General features: G+C 42.8%; 25 non-coding genes across 25 annotated transcripts; 5 read left to right on the top strand and 20 right to left on the bottom strand.

The window, feature by feature from the left end:
* Positions 1 to 2693: 2693 nt before the first annotated feature.
* Trnad-guc (transfer RNA aspartic acid (anticodon GUC)) lies at positions 2694 to 2765 on the bottom strand. The gene has a single exon. It is a non-coding gene; the product is annotated as a tRNA-Asp (tRNA).
* A 440-nt stretch (positions 2766 to 3205) lies between these two features.
* On the top strand, positions 3206 to 3279 carry Trnat-agu (transfer RNA threonine (anticodon AGU)). The gene has a single exon. It is a non-coding gene; the product is annotated as a tRNA-Thr (tRNA).
* Positions 3280 to 3481: 202 nt separating this feature from the next.
* On the bottom strand, positions 3482 to 3554 carry Trnaa-ugc (transfer RNA alanine (anticodon UGC)). Its single transcript has one exon. It is a non-coding gene; the product is annotated as a tRNA-Ala (tRNA).
* A 609-nt stretch (positions 3555 to 4163) lies between these two features.
* On the bottom strand, positions 4164 to 4236 carry Trnai-gau (transfer RNA isoleucine (anticodon GAU)). Its single transcript has one exon. It is a non-coding gene; the product is annotated as a tRNA-Ile (tRNA).
* Positions 4237 to 5187: 951 nt separating this feature from the next.
* Positions 5188 to 5260, bottom strand: Trnaa-ugc (transfer RNA alanine (anticodon UGC)). The gene has a single exon. It is a non-coding gene; the product is annotated as a tRNA-Ala (tRNA).
* Positions 5261 to 5869: 609 nt separating this feature from the next.
* Trnai-gau (transfer RNA isoleucine (anticodon GAU)) lies at positions 5870 to 5942 on the bottom strand. Its single transcript has one exon. It is a non-coding gene; the product is annotated as a tRNA-Ile (tRNA).
* Positions 5943 to 6893: 951 nt separating this feature from the next.
* Positions 6894 to 6966, bottom strand: Trnaa-ugc (transfer RNA alanine (anticodon UGC)). The gene has a single exon. It is a non-coding gene; the product is annotated as a tRNA-Ala (tRNA).
* Positions 6967 to 7575: 609 nt separating this feature from the next.
* Trnai-gau (transfer RNA isoleucine (anticodon GAU)) lies at positions 7576 to 7648 on the bottom strand. Its single transcript has one exon. It is a non-coding gene; the product is annotated as a tRNA-Ile (tRNA).
* Positions 7649 to 8588: 940 nt separating this feature from the next.
* On the bottom strand, positions 8589 to 8660 carry Trnad-guc (transfer RNA aspartic acid (anticodon GUC)). Its single transcript has one exon. It is a non-coding gene; the product is annotated as a tRNA-Asp (tRNA).
* Positions 8661 to 9100: 440 nt separating this feature from the next.
* Positions 9101 to 9174, top strand: Trnat-agu (transfer RNA threonine (anticodon AGU)). Its single transcript has one exon. It is a non-coding gene; the product is annotated as a tRNA-Thr (tRNA).
* Positions 9175 to 9376: 202 nt separating this feature from the next.
* Positions 9377 to 9449, bottom strand: Trnaa-ugc (transfer RNA alanine (anticodon UGC)). Its single transcript has one exon. It is a non-coding gene; the product is annotated as a tRNA-Ala (tRNA).
* A 609-nt stretch (positions 9450 to 10058) lies between these two features.
* On the bottom strand, positions 10059 to 10131 carry Trnai-gau (transfer RNA isoleucine (anticodon GAU)). Its single transcript has one exon. It is a non-coding gene; the product is annotated as a tRNA-Ile (tRNA).
* Positions 10132 to 11071: 940 nt separating this feature from the next.
* On the bottom strand, positions 11072 to 11143 carry Trnad-guc (transfer RNA aspartic acid (anticodon GUC)). The gene has a single exon. It is a non-coding gene; the product is annotated as a tRNA-Asp (tRNA).
* A 440-nt stretch (positions 11144 to 11583) lies between these two features.
* On the top strand, positions 11584 to 11657 carry Trnat-agu (transfer RNA threonine (anticodon AGU)). Its single transcript has one exon. It is a non-coding gene; the product is annotated as a tRNA-Thr (tRNA).
* A 202-nt stretch (positions 11658 to 11859) lies between these two features.
* Trnaa-ugc (transfer RNA alanine (anticodon UGC)) lies at positions 11860 to 11932 on the bottom strand. Its single transcript has one exon. It is a non-coding gene; the product is annotated as a tRNA-Ala (tRNA).
* A 609-nt stretch (positions 11933 to 12541) lies between these two features.
* Trnai-gau (transfer RNA isoleucine (anticodon GAU)) lies at positions 12542 to 12614 on the bottom strand. Its single transcript has one exon. It is a non-coding gene; the product is annotated as a tRNA-Ile (tRNA).
* A 951-nt stretch (positions 12615 to 13565) lies between these two features.
* Positions 13566 to 13638, bottom strand: Trnaa-ugc (transfer RNA alanine (anticodon UGC)). The gene has a single exon. It is a non-coding gene; the product is annotated as a tRNA-Ala (tRNA).
* A 608-nt stretch (positions 13639 to 14246) lies between these two features.
* Positions 14247 to 14319, bottom strand: Trnai-gau (transfer RNA isoleucine (anticodon GAU)). Its single transcript has one exon. It is a non-coding gene; the product is annotated as a tRNA-Ile (tRNA).
* Positions 14320 to 15257: 938 nt separating this feature from the next.
* On the bottom strand, positions 15258 to 15329 carry Trnad-guc (transfer RNA aspartic acid (anticodon GUC)). The gene has a single exon. It is a non-coding gene; the product is annotated as a tRNA-Asp (tRNA).
* A 440-nt stretch (positions 15330 to 15769) lies between these two features.
* Positions 15770 to 15843, top strand: Trnat-agu (transfer RNA threonine (anticodon AGU)). The gene has a single exon. It is a non-coding gene; the product is annotated as a tRNA-Thr (tRNA).
* A 202-nt stretch (positions 15844 to 16045) lies between these two features.
* Positions 16046 to 16118, bottom strand: Trnaa-ugc (transfer RNA alanine (anticodon UGC)). The gene has a single exon. It is a non-coding gene; the product is annotated as a tRNA-Ala (tRNA).
* A 609-nt stretch (positions 16119 to 16727) lies between these two features.
* Positions 16728 to 16800, bottom strand: Trnai-gau (transfer RNA isoleucine (anticodon GAU)). The gene has a single exon. It is a non-coding gene; the product is annotated as a tRNA-Ile (tRNA).
* A 1451-nt stretch (positions 16801 to 18251) lies between these two features.
* On the top strand, positions 18252 to 18325 carry Trnat-agu (transfer RNA threonine (anticodon AGU)). The gene has a single exon. It is a non-coding gene; the product is annotated as a tRNA-Thr (tRNA).
* Positions 18326 to 18526: 201 nt separating this feature from the next.
* Trnaa-ugc (transfer RNA alanine (anticodon UGC)) lies at positions 18527 to 18599 on the bottom strand. The gene has a single exon. It is a non-coding gene; the product is annotated as a tRNA-Ala (tRNA).
* A 608-nt stretch (positions 18600 to 19207) lies between these two features.
* On the bottom strand, positions 19208 to 19280 carry Trnai-gau (transfer RNA isoleucine (anticodon GAU)). The gene has a single exon. It is a non-coding gene; the product is annotated as a tRNA-Ile (tRNA).
* Positions 19281 to 20000: the final 720 nt, after the last annotated feature.

Raw genomic sequence — 20000 nt, forward strand, 5'->3', positions numbered from 1 at the left:
ATCCCGCATATTTTACTCGATCTTGTGAGAAAAGGCCTGGAAACGGAAGGATTCTCGCAAATGCTAAGAGCATTTCGCGAATTCCGTTGCGAACGGAAAAAGGGGACTACCTTTGGAGGTTCTCCACAATTTCCGAAAAGATTTTCCGGAAAATTGCCTTTCCATTTGACTCCAAACCGAAACTTCCGGATTTTTTGCCTAAATGGTAAGCACCCCCTATATAGGACAACTTGCGACGTAGGCTTCTTATAGCCAAATATTGGTTATCTGAACTTCACCTGGGCTCGAAGGAAGCTCTCCCAACATTTGTTTGATTGATGCTATTTCTGGTGTGAGTGATGAGGAGTTTGCACTTGCAAGATGCTGGGAAAAAAACAGGATTCTTGGTCAAACACGTTATCGTAAGGTCTGTTGTTACCATAATTCGCAATTATTCAGAGAAGTGGTGGTAAATATCTACCAGTTTCACCGACACTAAGAAGAATGATTATTACTGGGTTGCCTCGTGGCAAACCCAGTCAAGGTCTGCGTTTAGTTTGTTTGTTTTCTTTCTTTTTTTTTTTTTAGTTTTTTTTTTTTTTTTTCCGTGTAGGTAAAAGTCTTGCCTGTCACTCCCCTGGTAAGTGGTGTCTTTGTGGATAGAGCCTTCTGCGAGTATTTTCTTAGGATCGAGAGGGTAGTGGAAATGCGTAGATTTCTCTGGTGGACACAGTAGAATCGTTAACTTAGCCTGCAATGGCGTCGGAAGTCATGTAACGCGAATGGCGTTTTAGTAGATCCTTAAACAAAATATACCCTTATGGAGCTCAATAATAGAAAGTCAGTTGGATAAAATAGGCAGGAATCTCAAAAGCGACGAGCACTGGACTTCGAGAACAATCTATCGCCCGTCGAGACGAAATGAAAGTGAGCTGCATTTACCTGAAGTACATGGTAATTTGACACGATTGAGTTTCTTCTCTTCACGCACGCAATGAAATAGGAAAAGGTTTTCGCCTCCAAGAGCAAATATGTTGTTTGTTTCAATAAATATTTCGCTGGAAAAGGATTCTGTGGTATTTTCTGCCTTTGTGAATTATAATATCATGTTGTGTATTGAATTTTCGAGCTTAAGATTCAAATGCGATATGGGAGAAGTTTTTTAGTATTGCTCTGTAAGCAGGAAGGGTTCACAGGCCAGTTGGAAGCGTGCTTGAGTTTCAACAAAATGAGCCCCAAAATCAGTGAAAACTTGTGACGCAGATGAATAATAAAGTAGCTGCTATTTCCAAAATGATGGAATTACCTGGTGATAAATAACGTCGTACGCGTCTTGGAGAGTAAATTTTGACTTTGCATAAACAAGAGTTGGGCGATTGTGATCTTTGTTTTGACTTCGCTCATTTCATTGTCAACCTTTATAACACTTGACAGAAAAAGAAACTTACAAAAACCCGGTATCTTGCCATCATTTGACACAGATGCTTCACTGTTTGGCGAGTAAACATGCCGCGGTAACTTAATCACGGCGCCCGCTGAATTCCGGCCATGTCACTTTCGATTTTGCAATTTACTTAAACGTAGCAAAAATCTCCCAAAATGTTTGTCGCTGATCGTAACTTTTTATATTCTATATTCTCGGTTCAAAATTAATGTTGTTTTCATGTCGTAAATATTTTATTCTCGATCGACCGTCTGGGAAACTTCCTTCTGCTCTTTCTGAAAACTGTGTTTCAATAGTTATTTCCTTTTTCATCAATATTTGTTTTGCATAAAGCAAGCTAACAGAATCTGTACCTTGCTGAGTTCGCATTTGTTAGCGTTAATAGTATTTTCGTTCAGATGTTTCTGTTTTTTATGAGGGGTTTATTGTTTTGGTCTCCCATCCTAACACTAACCCCTCGAAACAGGGATTGACTTCAATGAAGTTTAGTCTTACAAAGCTTTCAGATGCTCAGAGGACACACTTGTGGTGAAAAGAAGTTGTGAGGGAACTTGAAAATTATCAACATGTCAGCCCAGAAGCCAATGTTTCTCGCTTCTCTTTTCTTTGTTATTCTTCAGAGACTGGAATGCTGTATTTCAATACCACACAATTCAGTGCCTTCTGATTTTCTGTAGCACGTACCAAAGGCAAACCAGTGTATGCTTCACACAAGCATCTAGTTTTACTATGTACCACACAAGTTGATATAACGATAAAACTAACTCCTCGCTTACGGAAGTAGAACGGGAAGCCGGTTTTTTCTTTTTCGTTTGATCTGAGGTAAATAGACCACTTTAAAAATACCATAATACTCTTTGTTTGCTCTGCAAAATTTTGCATAAGCATTGTTTTTATTTCCTCATGGTACCATGGTAAGTCCCAAGAGAAACATGCCATTCACCTCCGAGCTAGCCAATGAGAGTGTACGGAAAGCACCATTCACTTGTGTGGTATGTACTATTGTTCTCTCCTGTTTCCAGACTGTATGAATGTCTTGAATCTACACAAACTGTAACAAGGAGTCTTAATGAAGAGAATTAGCTAATGAATGGCAATTTGACGAGAACATGAGGTTGAGGCATTGATTTATACTGTGTCATCATATCAATGTCTCCTACGTTTTATGACCGGAGCCAGGACGAACGCATACATTTCGAAGAGTTGACTTGAGAGAAGGTGATACACGAAAAGCACAGGCTAGCCACACGAACACAAAAACGACACCCATCTCCCCGGCGGGGAATTGAACCCCGGTCTCCCGCGTGACAGGCGGGGATACTCTCCACTATACTACCGAGGACACCAGGATAGGGAAGTTCATCTTTAAAAGAGTTAGCGATGTCCTTAAACCAATTTCGAGCCTCCAATACTACATTTGTTATATTTGACGCTGTCGACGGGAATGAGTGAAACTAGCGGCTACTCAGAGACACACGGGCAGACAACCCTTGTTTCAACACGATAGTAATCAAAGCTATGTCGCTTGTGGGGGTTGTTGCACTAACTCAACTAAGCCTGAACTAACAGCTTAAGCTAGAAGCCACAAGCTGCTTATGTTGCAGGCCGACGGTTTTCCAGACGATTCTTCTGTTCGTGTCCTCATCCTTATCTCCTGTGCTGTCTTTTCAACTGTTCACACAGTGAAATGCTGGTCTCGTCAACTTTTTGCATGACATACTTCCACGACGTAGTAGCAGCACCCGTGTCACGACTGCATTTTCTAGCAGACAATCTACGCTTGGCGCCGTAGCTCAGGTGGTTAGAGCACCTGTCTAGTAAACAGGAGGTCATGGGTTCAAATCCCATCGGTGCCTTGAGGTCAGTGTATCTTATATTGTCATGGATTGGTTGCACTGTCTTGCAGTCGAGTAACATCATCTCTTTGGAGTGGTGTCTCTCCTTGAGGGTTGTCGAGTTTTTGAAAAACCGGTCATTCCTTGGTCTTCAATTGACGACTGTTGTAACAGATTTTTGGTGTTTGAGGTAATCTCAGTTGACTTCAGGATGGTGCAAAAGTGGAGGATCCGGGTATTGATCCCGGTACCTCCCGCATGCAAAGCGGGCGCTCTACCACTTGAGCTAATCCCCCATACCAGTAAGTCGATTTCTATAGGGCTCACTAATATCCCTTTGATGAAGAGAGGGAACATTGGTCAACTCTAAGTTGCTCTCAATGTAAAAAAAAGGTTGAATTGAAGAGACAAACAATCTAGAACCATCTGTACCGAAATTAGAGTCGGCCGCTTTCTGGAGATCTCTTGTGCTTGCCAATGCTATCACTGAAAGTCAAAGTTTCATCAATATTGATCGGGGATTTAACAAATGCTATCAAAGCTGAGGAAAAAGCGCACTAGCCTCTCGTCACCATGGAGATGAAGGCTTCTTGTGGAATGCGGGTCTAGCATGTAAAATTTTTGGCCTCTACGGATTCCCTTAACCAGAAACTGCAGCTGACCGCAACTCTGTTAAGCACTGAAGATTACTTTGGTGAACACAACAGCTTCGCCGAAATGCCAGCTAAACGTTTTGGATAAAGCAAAACAAGAAAGGGTCTTTGCTAGACTTAATACGTAGACTTTTTGACTTCCTAAGCAAACATAACGCCACTAGACCGACAGGGCGAGAAGGAAATCTCCTTGGTAAAGTAGGCAGCTAATTAAAGACCACAGTAGCTCAGAGAAAAACACGGAGGAAGCCTTGGTCCATGTGAGGCTCGAACTCACGACCTTGGCGTTATCAGCACCACGCTCTGCCGACTGAGCTAACGGACCAGCTTACTCAGTACACCACGAAACGCCCCAAAAAACAGAACATTCTTTCTTGTGTGGATCTGGGCTTCGCCTGCGTTTAAAGGAAGCTCTCTCAACATTTACAAGGAAAGGTTACGTTTATACAAACGTTGCCCGTATAGCACTTATATTTTAAACAGAGTTAACTGCACTTCTCATTACACTCTATTCAGTGAACTCTCTCAACATTTGTTTGATTGATGCTATTTCTGGTGTGAGTGATGAGGAGTTTGCACTTGCAAGATGGCTGGGAAAAAAACAGGATTCTTGGTCAAACACGTTATCGTAAGGTCTGTTGTTACCATAATTCGCAATTATTCAGAGAAGTGGTGGTAAATATCTACCAGTTTCACCGACACTAAGAAGGATGATTATTTTACTATGTACCACACAAGTTGATTTAACGATAAAACTAACTCCTCGCTTACGGAAGTAGAACGGGAAGCCGGTTTTTTCTTTTTCGTTTGATCTGAGGTAAATAGACCACTTTAAAAATACCATAATACTCTTTGTTTGCTCTGCAAAATTTTGCATAAGCATTGTTTTTATTTCCTCATGGTACCATGGTAAGTCCCAAGAGAAACATGCCATTCACCTCCGAGCTAGCCAATGAGAGTGTACGGAAAGCACCATTCACTTGTGTGGTATGTACTATTGTTCTCTCCTGTTTCCAGACTGTATGAATGTCTTGAATCTACACAAACTCTAACAAGGAGTCTTAATGAAGAGAATTAGCTAATGAATGGCAATTTGACGAGAACATGAGGTTGAGGCATTGATTTATACTGTGTCATCATATCAATGTCTCCTACGTTTTATGACCGGAGCCAGGACGAACGCATACAAGTCATTCCTTGGTCTTCAATTGACGACTGTTGTAACAGATTTTTGGTGTTTGAGGTAATCTCAGTTGACTTCAGGATGGTGCAAAAGTGGAGGATCCGGGTATTGATCCCGGTACCTCCCGCTTGCAAAGCGGGCGCTCTACCACTTGAGCTAATCCCCCATACCAGTAAGTCGATTTCTATAGGGCTCACTAATATCCCTTTGATGAAGAGAGGGAACATTGGTCAACTCTAAGTTGCTTTCAATGTAAAAAAAAGGTTGAATTGAAGAGACAAACAATCTAGAACCATCTGTACCGAAATTAGAGTCGGCCGCTTTCTGGAGATCTCTTGTGCTTGCCAATGCTATCACTGAAAGTCAAAGTTTCATCAATATTGATCGGGGATTTAACAAATGCTATCAAAGCTGAGGAAAAAGCGCACTAGCCTCTCGTCACCATGGAGATGAAGGCTTCTTGTGGAATGCGGGTCTAGCATGTAAAATTTTTGGCCTCTACGGATTCCCTTAACCAGAAACTGCAGCTGACCGCAACTCTGTTAAGCACTGAAGATTACTTTGGTGAACACAACAGCTTCGCCGAAATGCCAGCTAAACGTTTTGGATAAAGCAAAACAAGAAAGGGTCTTTGCTAGACTTAATACGTAGACTTTTTGACTTCCTAAGCAAACATAACGCCACTAGACCGACAGGGCGAGAAGGAAATCTCCTTGGTAAAGTAGGCAGCTAATTAAAGACCACAGTAGCTCAGAGAAAAACACGGAGGAAGCCTTGGTCCATGTGAGGCTCGAACTCACGACCTTGGCGTTATCAGCAGCACGCTCTGCCGACTGAGCTAACGGACCAGCTTACTCAGTACACCACGAAACGCCCCAAAAAACAGAACATTCTTTCTTGTGTGGATCTGGGCTTCGCCTGCGTTTAAAGGAAGCTCTCTCAACATTTACAAGGAAAGGTTACGTTTATACAAACGTTGGCCGTGTAGCACTTATATTTTAAACAGAGTTAACTGCACTTCTCATTACACTCTATTCAGTGAACTCTCTCAACATTTGTTTGATTGATGCTATTTCTGGTGTGAGTGATGAGGAGTTTGCACTTGCAAGATGGCTGGGAAAAAAACAGGATTCTTGGTCAAACACGTTATCGTAAGGTCTGTTGTTACCATAATTCGCAATTATTCAGAGAAGTGGTGGTAAATATCTACCAGTTTCACCGACACTAAGAAGAATGATTATTTTACTATGTACCACACAAGTTGATTTAACGATAAAACTAACTCCTCGCTTACGGAAGTAGAACGGGAAGCCGGTTTTTTCTTTTTCGTTTGATCTGAGGTAAATAGACCACTTTAAAAATACCATAATACTCTTTGTTTGCTCTGCAAAATTTTGCATAAGCATTGTTTTTATTTCCTCATGGTACCATGGTAAGTCCCAAGAGAAACATGCCATTCACCTCCGAGCTAGCCAATGAGAGTGTACGGAAAGCACCATTCACTTGTGTGGTATGTACTATTGTTCTCTCCTGTTTCCAGACTGTATGAATGTCTTGAATCTACACAAACTCTAACAAGGAGTCTTAATGAAGAGAATTAGCTAATGAATGGCAATTTGACGAGAACATGAGGTTGAGGCATTGATTTATACTGGGTCATCATATCAATGTCTCCTACGTTTTATGACCGGAGCCAGGACGAACGCATACAAGTCATTCCTTGGTCTTCAATTGACGACTGTTGTAACAGATTTTTGGTGTTTGAGGTAATCTCAGTTGACTTCAGGATGGTGCAAAAGTGGAGGATCCGGGTATTGATCCCGGTACCTCCCGCATGCAAAGCGGGCGCTCTACCACTTGAGCTAATCCCCCATACCAGTAAGTCGATTTCTATAGGGCTCACTAATATCCCTTTGATGAAGAGAGGGAACATTGGTCAACTCTAAGTTGCTTTCAATGTAAAAAAAAGGTTGAATTGAAGAGACAAACAATCTAGAAGCATCTGTACCGAAATTAGAGTCGGCCGCTTTCTGGAGATCTCTTGTGCTTGCCAATGCTATCACTGAAAGTCAAAGTTTCATCAATATTGATCGGGGATTTAACAAATGCTATCAAAGCTGAGGAAAAAGCGCACTAGCCTCTCGTCACCATGGAGATGAAGGCTTCTTGTGGAATGCGGGTCTAGCATGTAAAATTTTTGGCCTCTACGGATTCCCTTAACCAGAAACTGCAGCTGACCGCAACTCTGTTAAGCACTGAAGATTACTTTGGTGAACACAACAGCTTCGCCGAAATGCCAGCTAAACGTTTTGGATAAAGCAAAACAAGAAAGGGTCTTTGCTAGACTTAACACGTAGACTTTTTGACTTCCTAAGCAAACATAACGCCACTAGACCGACAGGGCGAGAAGGAAATCTCCTTGGTAAAGTAGGCAGCTAATTAAAGACCACAGTAGCTCAGAGAAAAACACGGAGGAAGCCTTGGTCCATGTGAGGCTCGAACTCACGACCTTGGCGTTATCAGCACCACGCTCTGCCGACTGAGCTAACGGACCAGCTTACTCAGTACACCACGAAACGCCCCAAAAAACAGAACATTCTTTCTTGTGTGGATCTGGGCTTCGCCTGCGTTTAAAGGAAGCTCTCTCAACATTTACAAGGAAAGGTTACGTTTATACAAACGTTGGCCGTGTAGCACTTATATTTTAAACAGAGTTAACTGCACTTCTCATTACACTCTATTCAGTGAACTCTCTCAACATTTGTTTGATTGATGCTATTTCTGGTGTGAGTGATGAGGAGTTTGCACTTGCAAGATGGCTGGGAAAAAAACAGGATTCTTGGTCAAACACGTTATCGTAAGGTCTGTTGTTACCATAATTCGCAATTATTCAGAGAAGTGGTGGTAAATATCTACCAGTTTCACCGACACTAAGAAGAATGATTATTTTACTATGTACCACACAAGTTGATTTAACGATAAAACTAACTCCTCGCTTACGGAAGTAGAACGGGAAGCCGGTTTTTTGTTTTTCGTTTGATCTGAGGTAAATAGACCACTTTAAAAATACCATAATACTCTTTGTTTGCTCTGCAAAATTTTGCATAAGCATTGTTTTTATTTCCTCATGGTACCATGGTAAGTCCCAAGAGAAACATGCCATTCACCTCCGAGCTAGCCAATGAGAGTGTACGGAAAGCACCATTCACTTGTGTGGTATGTACTATTGTTCTCTCCTGTTTCCAGACTGTATGAATGTCTTGAATCTACACAAACTCTAACAAGGAGTCTTAATGAAGAGAATTAGCTAATGAATGGCAATTTGACGAGAACATGAGGTTGAGGCATTGATTTATACTGTGTCATCATATCAATGTCTCCTACGTTTTATGACCGGAGCCAGGACGAACGCATACATTTCGAAGAGTTGACTTGAGAGAAGGTGATACACGAAAAGCACAGGCTAGCCACACGAACACAAAAACGACACCCATCTCCCCGGCGGGGAATTGAACCCCGGTCTCCCGCGTGACAGGCGGGGATACTCTCCACTATACTACCGAGGACACCAGGATAGGGAAGTTCATCTTTAAAAGAGTTAGCGATGTCCTTAAACCAATTTCGAGCCTCCAATACTACATTTGTTATATTTGACGCTGTCGACGGGAATGAGTGAAACTAGCGGCTACTCGGAGACACACGGGCAGACAACCCTTGTTTCAACACGATAGTAATCAAAGCTATGTCGCTTGTGGGGGTTGTTGCACTAACTCAACTAAGCCTGAACTAACAGCTTAAGCTAGAAGCCACAAGCTGCTTATGTTGCAGGCCGACGGTTTTCCAGACGATTCTTCTGTTCGTGTCCTCATCCTTATCTCCTGTGCTGTCTTTTCAACTGTTCACACAGTGAAATGCTGGTCTCGTCAACTTTTTGCATGACATACTTCCACGACGTAGTAGCAGCACCCGTGTCACGACTGCATTTTCTAGCAGACAATCTACGCTTGGCGCCGTAGCTCAGGTGGTTAGAGCACCTGTCTAGTAAACAGGAGGTCATGGGTTCAAATCCCATCGGTGCCTTGAGGTCAGTGTATCTTATATTGTCATGGATTGGTTGCACTGTCTTGCAGTTGAGTAACATCATCTCTTTGGAGTGGTGTCTCTCCTTGAGGGTTGTCGAGTTTTTGAAAAACCGGTCATTCCTTGGTCTTCAATTGACGACTGTTGTAACAGATTTTTGGTGTTTGAGGTAATCTCAGTTGACTTCAGGATGGTGCAAAAGTGGAGGATCCGGGTATTGATCCCGGTACCTCCCGCATGCAAAGCGGGCGCTCTACCACTTGAGCTAATCCCCCATACCAGTAAGTCGATTTCTATAGGGCTCACTAATATCCCTTTGATGAAGAGAGGGAACATTGGTCAACTCTAAGTTGCTTTCAATGTAAAAAAAAGGTTGAATTGAAGAGACAAACAATCTAGAAGCATCTGTACCGAAATTAGAGTCGGCCGCTTTCTGGAGATCTCTTGTGCTTGCCAATGCTATCACTGAAAGTCAAAGTTTCATCAATATTGATCGGGGATTTAACAAATGCTATCAAAGCTGAGGAAAAAGCGCACTAGCCTTTCGTCACCATGGAGATGAAGGCTTCTTGTGGAATGCGGGTCTAGCATGTAAAATTTTTGGCCTCTACGGATTCCCTTAACCAGAAACTGCAGCTGACCGCAACTCTGTTAAGCACTGAAGATTACTTTGGTGAACACAACAGCTTCGCCGAAATGCCAGCTAAACGTTTTGGATAAAGCAAAACAAGAAAGGGTCTTTGCTAGACTTAACACGTAGACTTTTTGACTTCCTAAGCAAACATAACGCCACTAGACCGACAGGGCGAGAAGGAAATCTCCTTGGTAAAGTAGGCAGCTAATTAAAGACCACAGTAGCTCAGAGAAAAACACGGAGGAAGCCTTGGTCCATGTGAGGCTCGAACTCACGACCTTGGCGTTATCAGCAGCACGCTCTGCCGACTGAGCTAACGGACCAGCTTACTCAGTACACCACGAAACGCCTCAAAAAACAGAACATTCTTTCTTGTGTGGATCTGGGCTTCGCCTGCGTTTAAAGGAAGCTCTCTCAACATTTACAAGGAAAGGTTACGTTTATACAAACGTTGGCCGTGTAGCACTTATATTTTAAACAGAGTTAACTGCACTTCTAATTACACTCTATTCAGTGAACTCTCTCAACATTTGTTTGATTGATGCTATCTCTGGTGTGAGTGATGAGGAGTTTGCACTTGCAAGATGGCTGGGAAAAAAACAGGATTCTTGGTCAAACACGTTATCGTAAGGTCTGTTGTTACCATAATTCGCAATTATTCAGAGAAGTGGTGGTAAATATCTACCAGTTTCACCGACACTAAGAAGAATGATTATTTTACTATGTACCACACAAGTTGATTTAACGATAAAACTAACTCCTCGCTTACGGAAGTAGAACGGGAAGCCGGTTTTTTCTTTTTCGTTTGATCTGAGGTAAATAGACCACTTTAAAAATACCATAATACTCTTTGTTTGCTCTGCAAAATTTTGCATAAGCATTGTTTTTATTTCCTCATGGTACCATGGTAAGTCCCAAGAGAAACATGCCATTCACCTCCGAGCTAGCCAATGAGAGTGTACGGAAACCACCATTCACTTGTGTGGTATGTACTATTGTTCTCTCCTGTTTCCAGACTGTATGAATGTCTTGAATCTACACAAACTCTAACAAGGAGTCTTAATGAAGAGAATTAGCTAATGAATGGCAATTTGACGAGAACATGAGGTTGAGGCATTGATTTATACTGTGTCATCACATCAATGTCTCCTACGTTTTATGACCGGAGCCAGGACGAACGCATACATTTCGAAGAGTTGACTTGAGAGAAGGTGATACACGAAAAGCACAGGCTAGCCACACGAACACAAAAACGACACCCATCTCCCCGGCGGGGAATTGAACCCCGGTCTCCCGCGTGACAGGCGGGGATACTCTCCACTATACTACCGAGGACACCAGGATAGGGAAGTTCATCTTTAAAAGAGTTAGCGATGTCCTTAAACCAATTTCGAGCCTCCAATACTACATTTGTTATATTTGACGCTGTCGACGGGAATGAGTGAAACTAGCGGCTACTCGGAGACACACGGGCAGACAACCCTTGTTTCAACACGATAGTAATCAAAGCTATGTCGCTTGTGGGGGTTGTTGCACTAACTCAACTAAGCCTGAACTAACAGCTTAAGCTAGAAGCCACAAGCTGCTTATGTTGCAGGCCGACGGTTTTCCAGACGATTCTTCTGTTCGTGTCCTCATCCTTATCTCCTGTGCTGTCTTTTCAACTGTTCACACAGTGAAATGCTGGTCTCGTCAACTTTTTGCATGACATACTTCCACGACGTAGTAGCAGCACCCGTGTCACGACTGCATTTTCTAGCAGACAATCTACGCTTGGCGCCGTAGCTCAGGTGGTTAGAGCACCTGTCTAGTAAACAGGAGGTCATGGGTTCAAATCCCATCGGTGCCTTGAGGTCAGTATATCTTATATTGTCATGGATTGGTTGCACTGTCTCTCAGTTGAGTAACATCATCTCTTTGGAGTGGTGTCTCTCCTTGAGGGTTGTCGAGTTTTTGAAAAACCGGTCATTCCTTGGTCTTCAATTGACGACTGTTGTAACAGATTTTTGGTGTTTGAGGTAATCTCAGTTGACTTCAGGATGGTGCAACAGTGGAGGATCCGGGTATTGATCCCGGTACCTCCCGCATGCAAAGCGGGCGCTCTACCACTTGAGCTAATCCCCCATACCAGTAAGTCGATTTCTATAGGGCTCACTAATATCCCTTTGATGAAGAGAGGGAACATTGGTCAACTCTAAGTTGCTTTCAATGTAAAAAAAAGGTTGAATTGAAGAGACAAACAATCTAGAAGCATCTGTACCGAAATTAGAGTCGGCCGCTTTCTGGAGATCTCTTGTGCTTGCCAATGCTATCACTGAAAGTCAAAGTTTGATCAATATTGATCGGGGATTTAACAAATGCTATCAAAGCTGAGGAAAAAGCGCACTAGCCTCTCGTCACCATGGAGATGAAGGCTTCTTGTGGAATGCGGGTCTAGCATGTAAAATTTTTGGCCTCTACGGATTCCCTTAACCAGAAACTGCAGCTGACCGCAACTCTGTTAAGCACTGAAGATTACTTTGGTGAACACAACAGCTTCGCCGAAATGCCAGCTAAACGTTTTGGATAAAGCAAAACAAGAAAGGGTCTTTGCTAGACTTAACACGTAGACTTTTTGACTTCCTAAGCAAACATAACGCCACTAGACCGACAGGGCGAGAAGGAAATCTCCTTGGTAAAGTAGGCAGCTAATTAAAGACCACAGTAGCTCAGAGAAAAACACGGAGGAAGCCTTGGTCCATGTGAGGCTCGAACTCACGACCTTGGCGTTATCAGCACCACGCTCTGCCGACTGAGCTAACGGACCAGCTTACTCAGTACACCACGAAACGCCCCAAAAAACAGAACATTCTTTCTTGTGTGGATCTGGGCTTCGCCTGCGTTTAAAGGAAGCTCTCTCAACATTTACAAGGAAAGGTTACGTTTATACAAACGTTGGCCGTGTAGCACTTATATTTTAAACAGAGTTAACTGCACTTCTAATTACACTCTATTCAGTGAACTCTCTCAACATTTGTTTGATTGATGCTATTTCTGGTGTGAGTGATGAGGAGTTTGCACTTGCAAGATGGCTGGGAAAAAAACAGGATTCTTGGTCAAACACGTTATCGTAAGGTCTGTTGTTACCATAATTCGCAATTATTCAGAGAAGTGGTGGTAAATATCTACCAGTTTCACCGACACTAAGAAGAATGATTATTTTACTATGTACCACACAAGTTGATTTAACGATAAAACTAACTCCTCGCTTACGGAAGTAGAACGGGAAGCCGGTTTTTTCTTTTTCGTTTGATCTGAGGTAAATAGACCACTTTAAAAATACCATAATACTCTTTGTTTGCTCTGCAAAATTTTGCATAAGCATTGTTTTTATTTCCTCATGGTACCATGGTAAGTCCCAAGAGAAACATGCCATTCACCTCCGAGCTAGCCAATGAGAGTGTACGGAAAGCACCATTCACTTGTGTGGTATGTACTATTGTTCTCTCCTGTTTCCAGACTGTATGAATGTCTTGAATCTACACAAACTCTAACAAGGAGTCTTAATGAAGAGAATTAGCTAATGAATGGCAATTTGACGAGAACATGAGGTTGAGGCATTGATTTATACTGTGTCATCATATCAATGTCTCCTACGTTTTATGACCGGAGCCAGGACGAACGCATACAAGTCATTCCTTGGTCTTCAATTGACGACTGTTGTAACAGATTTTTGGTGTTTGAGGTAATCTCAGTTGACTTCAGGATGGTGCAAAAGTGGAGGATCCGGGTATTGATCCCGGTACCTCCCGCATGCAAAGCGGGCGCTCTACCACTTGAGCTAATCCCCCATACCAGTAAGTCGATTTCTATAGGGCTCACTAATATCCCTTTGATGAAGAGAGGGAACATTGGTCAACTCTAAGTTGCTTTCAATGTAAAAAAAAGGTTGAATTGAAGAGACAAACAATCTAGAAGCATCTGTACCGAAATTAGAGTCGGCCGCTTTCTGGAGATCTCTTGTGCTTGCCAATGCTATCACTGAAAGTCAAAGTTTCATCAATATTGATCGGGGATTTAACAAATGCTATCAAAGCTGAGGAAAAAGCGCACTAGCCTCTCGTCACCATGGAGATGAAGGCTTCTTGTGGAATGCGGGTCTAGCATGTAAATTTTTGGCCTCTACGGATTCCCTTAACCAGAAACTGCAGCTGACCGCAACTCTGTTAAGCACTGAAGATTACTTTGGTGAACACAACAGCTTCGCCGAAATGCCAGCTAAACGTTTTGGATAAAGCAAAACAAGAAAGGGTCTTTGCTAGACTTAATACGTAGACTTTTTGACTTCCTAAGCAAACATAACGCCACTAGACCGACAGAGCGAGAAGGAAATCTCCTTGGTAAAGTAGGCAGCTAATTAAAGACCACAGTAGCTCAGAGAAAAACACGGAGGAAGCCTTGGTCCATGTGAGGCTCGAACTCACGACCTTGGCGTTATCAGTACCACGCTCTGCCGACTGAGCTAACGGACCAGGTTACTCAGTACACCACGAAACGCCCCAAAAAACAGAACATTCTTTCTTGTGTGGATCTGGGCTTCGCCTGCGTTTAAAGGAAGCTCTCTCAACATTTACAAGGAAAGGTTACGTTTATACAAACGTTGGCCGTGTAGCACTTTTATTTAAACAGAGTTAACTGCACTTCTCATTACACTCTATTCAGTGAACTCTCTCAACATTTGTTTGATTGATGCTATTTCTGGTGTGAGTGATGAGGAGTTTGCACTTGCAAGATGGCTGGGAAAAAAACAGGATTCTTGGTCAAACACGTTATCGTAAGGTCTGTTGTTACCATAATTCGCAATTATTCAGAGAAGTGGTGGTAAATATCTACCAGTTTCACCGACACTAAGAAGAATGATTATTTTACTATGTACCACACAAGTTGATTTAACGATAAAACTAACTCCTCGCTTACGGAAGTAGAACGGGAAGCCGGTTTTTTGTTTTTCGTTTGATCTGAGGTAAATAGACCACTTTAAAATACCATAATACTCTTTGTTTGCTCTGCAAAATTTTGCATAAGCATTGTTTTTATTTCCTCATGGTACCATGGTAAGTCCCAAGAGAAACATGCCATTCACCTCCGAGCTAGCCAATGAGAGTGTACGGAAAGCACCATTCACTTGTGTGGTATGTACTATTGTTCTCTCCTGTTTCCAGACTGTATGAATGTCTTGAATCTACACAAACTCTAACAAGGAGTCTTAATGAAGAGAATTAGCTAATGAATGGCAATTGGACGAGAACATGAGGTTGAGGCATTGATTTATACTGTGTCATCATATCAATGTCTCCTACGTTTTATGAACGGAGCCAGGACGAACGCATACATTTCGAAGAGTTGACTTGAGAGAAGGTGATACACGAAAAGCACAGGCTAGCCACACGAACACAAAAACGACACCCATCTCCCCGGCGGGGAATTGAACCCCGGTCTCCCGCGTGACAGGCGGGGATACTCTCCACTATACTACCGAGGACACCAGGATAGGGAAGTTCATCTTTAAAAGAGTTAGCGATGTCCTTAAACCAATTTCGAGCCTCCAATACTACATTTGTTATATTTGACGCTGTCGACGGGAATGAGTGAAACTAGCGGCTACTCAGAGACACACGGGCAGACAACCCTTGTTTCAACACGATAGTAATCAAAGCTATGTCGCTTGTGGGGGTTGTTGCACTAACTCAACTAAGCCTGAACTAACAGCTTAAGCTAGAAGCCACAAGCTGCTTATGTTGCAGGCCGACGGTTTTCCAGACGATTCTTCTGTTCGTGTCCTCATCCTTATCTCCTGTGCTGTCTTTTCAACTGTTCACACAGTGAAATGCTGGTCTCGTCAACTTTTTGCATGACATACTTCCACGACGTAGTAGCAGCACCCGTGTCACGACTGCATTTTCTAGCAGACAATCTACGCTTGGCGCCGTAGCTCAGGTGGTTAGAGCACCTGTCTAGTAAACAGGAGGTCATGGGTTCAAATCCCATCGGTGCCTTGAGGTCAGTGTATCTTATATTGTCATGGATTGGTTGCACTGTCTTGCAGTTGAGTAACATCATCTCTTTGGAGTGGTGTCTCTCCTTGAGGGTTGTCGAGTTTTTGAAAAACCGGTCATTCCTTGGTCTTCAATTGACGACTGTTGTAACAGATTTTTGGTGTTTGAGGTAATCTCAGTTGACTTCAGGATGGTGCAAAAGTGGAGGATCCGGGTATTGATCCCGGTACCTCCCGCATGCAAAGCGGGCGCTCTACCACTTGAGCTAATCCCCCATACCAGTAAGTCGATTTCTATAGGGCTCACTAATATCCCTTTGATGAAGAGAGGGAACATTGGTCAACTCTAAGTTGCTTTCAATGTAAAAAAAAGGTTGAATTGAAGAGACAAACAATCTAGAAGCATCTGTACCGAAATTAGAGTCGGCCGCTTTCTGGAGATCTCTTGTGCTTGCCAATGCTATCACTGAAAGTCAAAGTTTCATCAATATTGATCGGGGATTTAACAAATGCTATCAAAGCTGAGGAAAAAGAGCACCAGCCTCTCGTCACCATGGAGATGAAGGCTTCTTGTGGAATGCGGGTCTAGCATGTAAAATTTTTGGCCTCTACGGATTCCCTTAACCAGAAACTGCAGCTGACCGCAACTCTTTTAAGCACTGAAGATTACTTTGGTGAACACAACAGCTTCGCCGAAATGCCAGCTAAACGTTTTGGATAAAGCAAAACAAGAAAGGGTCTTTGCTAGACTTAATACGTAGACTTTTTGACTTCCTAAGCAAACATAACGCCACTAGACCGACAGGGCGAGAAGGAAATCTCCTTGGTAAAGTAGGCAGCTAATTAAAGACCACAGTAGCTCAGAGAAAAACACGGAGGAAGCCTTGGTCCATGTGAGGCTCGAACTCACGACCTTGGCGTTATCAGTACCACGCTCTGCCGACTGAGCTAACGGACCAGGTTACTCAGTACACCACGAAACGCCCCAAAAAACAGAACATTCTTTCTTGTGTGGATCTGGGCTTCGCCTGCGTTTAAAGGAAGCTCTCGCAACATTTACAAGGAAAGGTTACGTTTATACAAACGTTGGCCGTGTAGCACTTATATTTTAAACAGAGTTAACTGCACTTCTCATTACACTCTATTCAGTGAACTCTCTCAACATTTGTTTGATTGATGCTATTTCTGGTGTGAGTGATGAGGAGTTTGCACTTGCAAGATGGCTGGGAAAAAAACAGGATTCTTGGTCAAACACGTTATCGTAAGGTCTGTTGTTACCATAATTCGCAATTATTCAGAGAAGTGGTGGTAAATATCTACCAGTTTCACCGACACTAAGAAGAATGATTATTTTACTATGTACCACACAAGTTGATTTAACGATAAAACTAACTCCTCGCTTACGGAAGTAGAACGGGAAGCCGGTTTTTTCTTTTTCGTTTGATCTGAGGTAAATAGACCACTTTAAAAATACCATAATACTCTTTGTTTGCTCTGCAAAATTTTGCATAAGCATTGTTTTTATTTCCTCATGGTACCATGGTAAGTCCCAAGAGAAACATGCCATTCACCTCCGAGCTAGCCAATGAGAGTGTACGGAAACCACCATTCACTTGTGTGGTATGTACTATTGTTCTCTCCTGTTTCCAGACTGTATGAATGTCTTGAATCTACACAAACTCTAACAAGGAGTCTTAATGAAGAGAATTAGCTAATGAATGGCAATTTGACGAGAACATGAGGTTGAGGCATTGATTTATACTGTGTCATCACATCAATGTCTCCTACGTTTTATGACCGGAGCCAGGACGAACGCATACATTTCGAAGAGTTGACTTGAGAGAAGGTGATTCACGAAAAGCACAGGCTAGCCACACGAACACAAAAACGACACCCATCTCCCCGGCGGGGAATTGAACCCGGTCTCCCGCGTGACAGGCGGGGATACTCTCCACTATACTACCGAGGACACCAGGATAGGGAAGTTCATCTTTAAAAGAGTTAGCGATGTCCTTAAACCAATTTCGAGCCTCCAATACTACATTTGTTATATTTGACGCTGTCGACGGGAATGAGTGAAACTAGCGGCTACTCGGAGACACACGGGCAGACAACCCTTGTTTCAACACGATAGTAATCAAAGCTATGTCGCTTGTGGGGGTTGTTGCACTAACTCAACTAAGCCTGAACTAACAGCTTAAGCTAGAAGCCACAAGCTGCTTATGTTGCAGGCCGACGGTTTTCCAGACGATTCTTCTGTTCGTGTCCTCATCCTTATCTCCTGTGCTGTCTTTTCAACTGTTCACACAGTGAAATGCTGGTCTCGTCAACTTTTTGCATGACATACTTCCACGACGTAGTAGCAGCACCCGTGTCACGACTGCATTTTCTAGCAGACAATCTACGCTTGGCGCCGTAGCTCAGGTGGTTAGAGCACCTGTCTAGTAAACAGGAGGTCATGGGTTCAAATCCCATCGGTGCCTTGAGGTCAGTGTATCTTATATTGTCATGGATTGGTTGCACTGTCTTGCAGTTGAGTAACATCATCTCTTTGGAGTGGTGTCTCTCCTTGAGGGTTGTCGAGTTTTTGAAAAACCGGTCATTCCTTGGTCTTCAATTGACGACTGTTGTAACAGATTTTTGGGTTTGAGGTAATCTCTGTTGACTTCAGGATGGTGCAAAAGTGGAGGATCCGGGTATTGATCCCGGTACCTCCCGCATGCAAAGCGGGCGCTCTACCACTTGAGCTAATCCCCCATACCAGTAAGTCGATTTCTATAGGGCTCACTAATATCCCTTTGATGAAGAGAGGGAACATTGGTCAACTCTAAGTTGCTTTCAATGTAAAAAAAGGTTGAATTGAAGAGACAAACAATCTAGAAGCATCTGTACCGAAATTAGAGTCGGCCGCTTTCTGGAGATCTCTTGTGCTTGCCAATGCTATCACTGAAAGTCAAAGTTTCATCAATATTGATCGGGGATTTAACAAATGCTATCAAAGCTGAGGAAAAAGAGCACCAGCCTCTCGTCACCATGGAGATGAAGGCTTCTTGTGGAATGCGGGTCTAGCATGTAAAATTTTTGGCCTCTACGGATTCCCTTAACCAGAAACTGCAGCTGACCGCAACTCTGTTAAGCACTGAAGATTACTTTGGTGAACACAACAGCTTCGCCGAAATGCCAGCTAAACGTTTTGGATAAAGCAAAACAAGAAAGGGTCTTTGCTAGACTTAATACGTAGACTTTTTGACTTCCTAAGCAAACATAACGCCACTAGACCGACAGGGCGAGAAGGAAATCTCCTTGGTAAAGTAGGCAGCTAATTAAAGACCACAGTAGCTCAGAGAAAAACACGGAGGAAGCCTTGGTCCATGTGAGGCTCGAACTCACGACCTTGGCGTTATCAGTACCACGCTCTGCCGACTGAGCTAACGGACCAGGTTACTCAGTACACCACGAAACGCCCCAAAAAACAGAACATTTTTTGTGTGGATCTGGGCTTCGCCTGCGTTTAAAGGAAGCTCTCGCAACATTTACAAGGAAAGGTTACGTTTATACAAACGTTGGCCGTGTAGCACTTATATTTTAAACAGAGTTAACTGCACTTCTCATTACACTCTATTCAGTGAACTCTCTCAACATTTGTTTAATTGATGCTATTTCTGGTGTGAGTGATGAGGAGTTTGCACTTGCAAGATGGCTGGGAAAAAAACAGGATTCTTGGTCAACACGTTATCGTAAGGTCTGTTGTTACCATAATTCGCAATTATTCAGAGAAGTGGTGGTAAATATCTACCAGTTTCACCGAAACTAAGAAGAATGATTATTTTACTATGTACCACACAAGTTGATTTAACGATAAAACTAACTCCTCGCTTACGGAAGTAGAACGGGAAGCCGGTTTTTTGTTTTTCGTTTGATCTGAGGTAATAGACCACTTTAAAAATACCATAATACTCTTTGTTTGCTCTGCAAAATTTTGCATAAGCATTGTTTTTATTTCCTCATGGTACCATGGTAAGTCCCAAGAGAAACATGCCATTCACCTCCGAGCTAGCCAATGAGAGTGTACGGAAACCACCATTCACTTGTGTGGTATGTACTATTGTTCTCTCCTGTTTCCAGACTGTATGAATGTCTTGAATCTACACAAACTCT

Source organism: Montipora foliosa, chromosome 4 (assembly GCF_036669935.1).
Source record: "Montipora foliosa isolate CH-2021 chromosome 4, ASM3666993v2, whole genome shotgun sequence".
NCBI lineage: Eukaryota > Metazoa > Cnidaria > Anthozoa > Scleractinia > Acroporidae > Montipora > Montipora foliosa.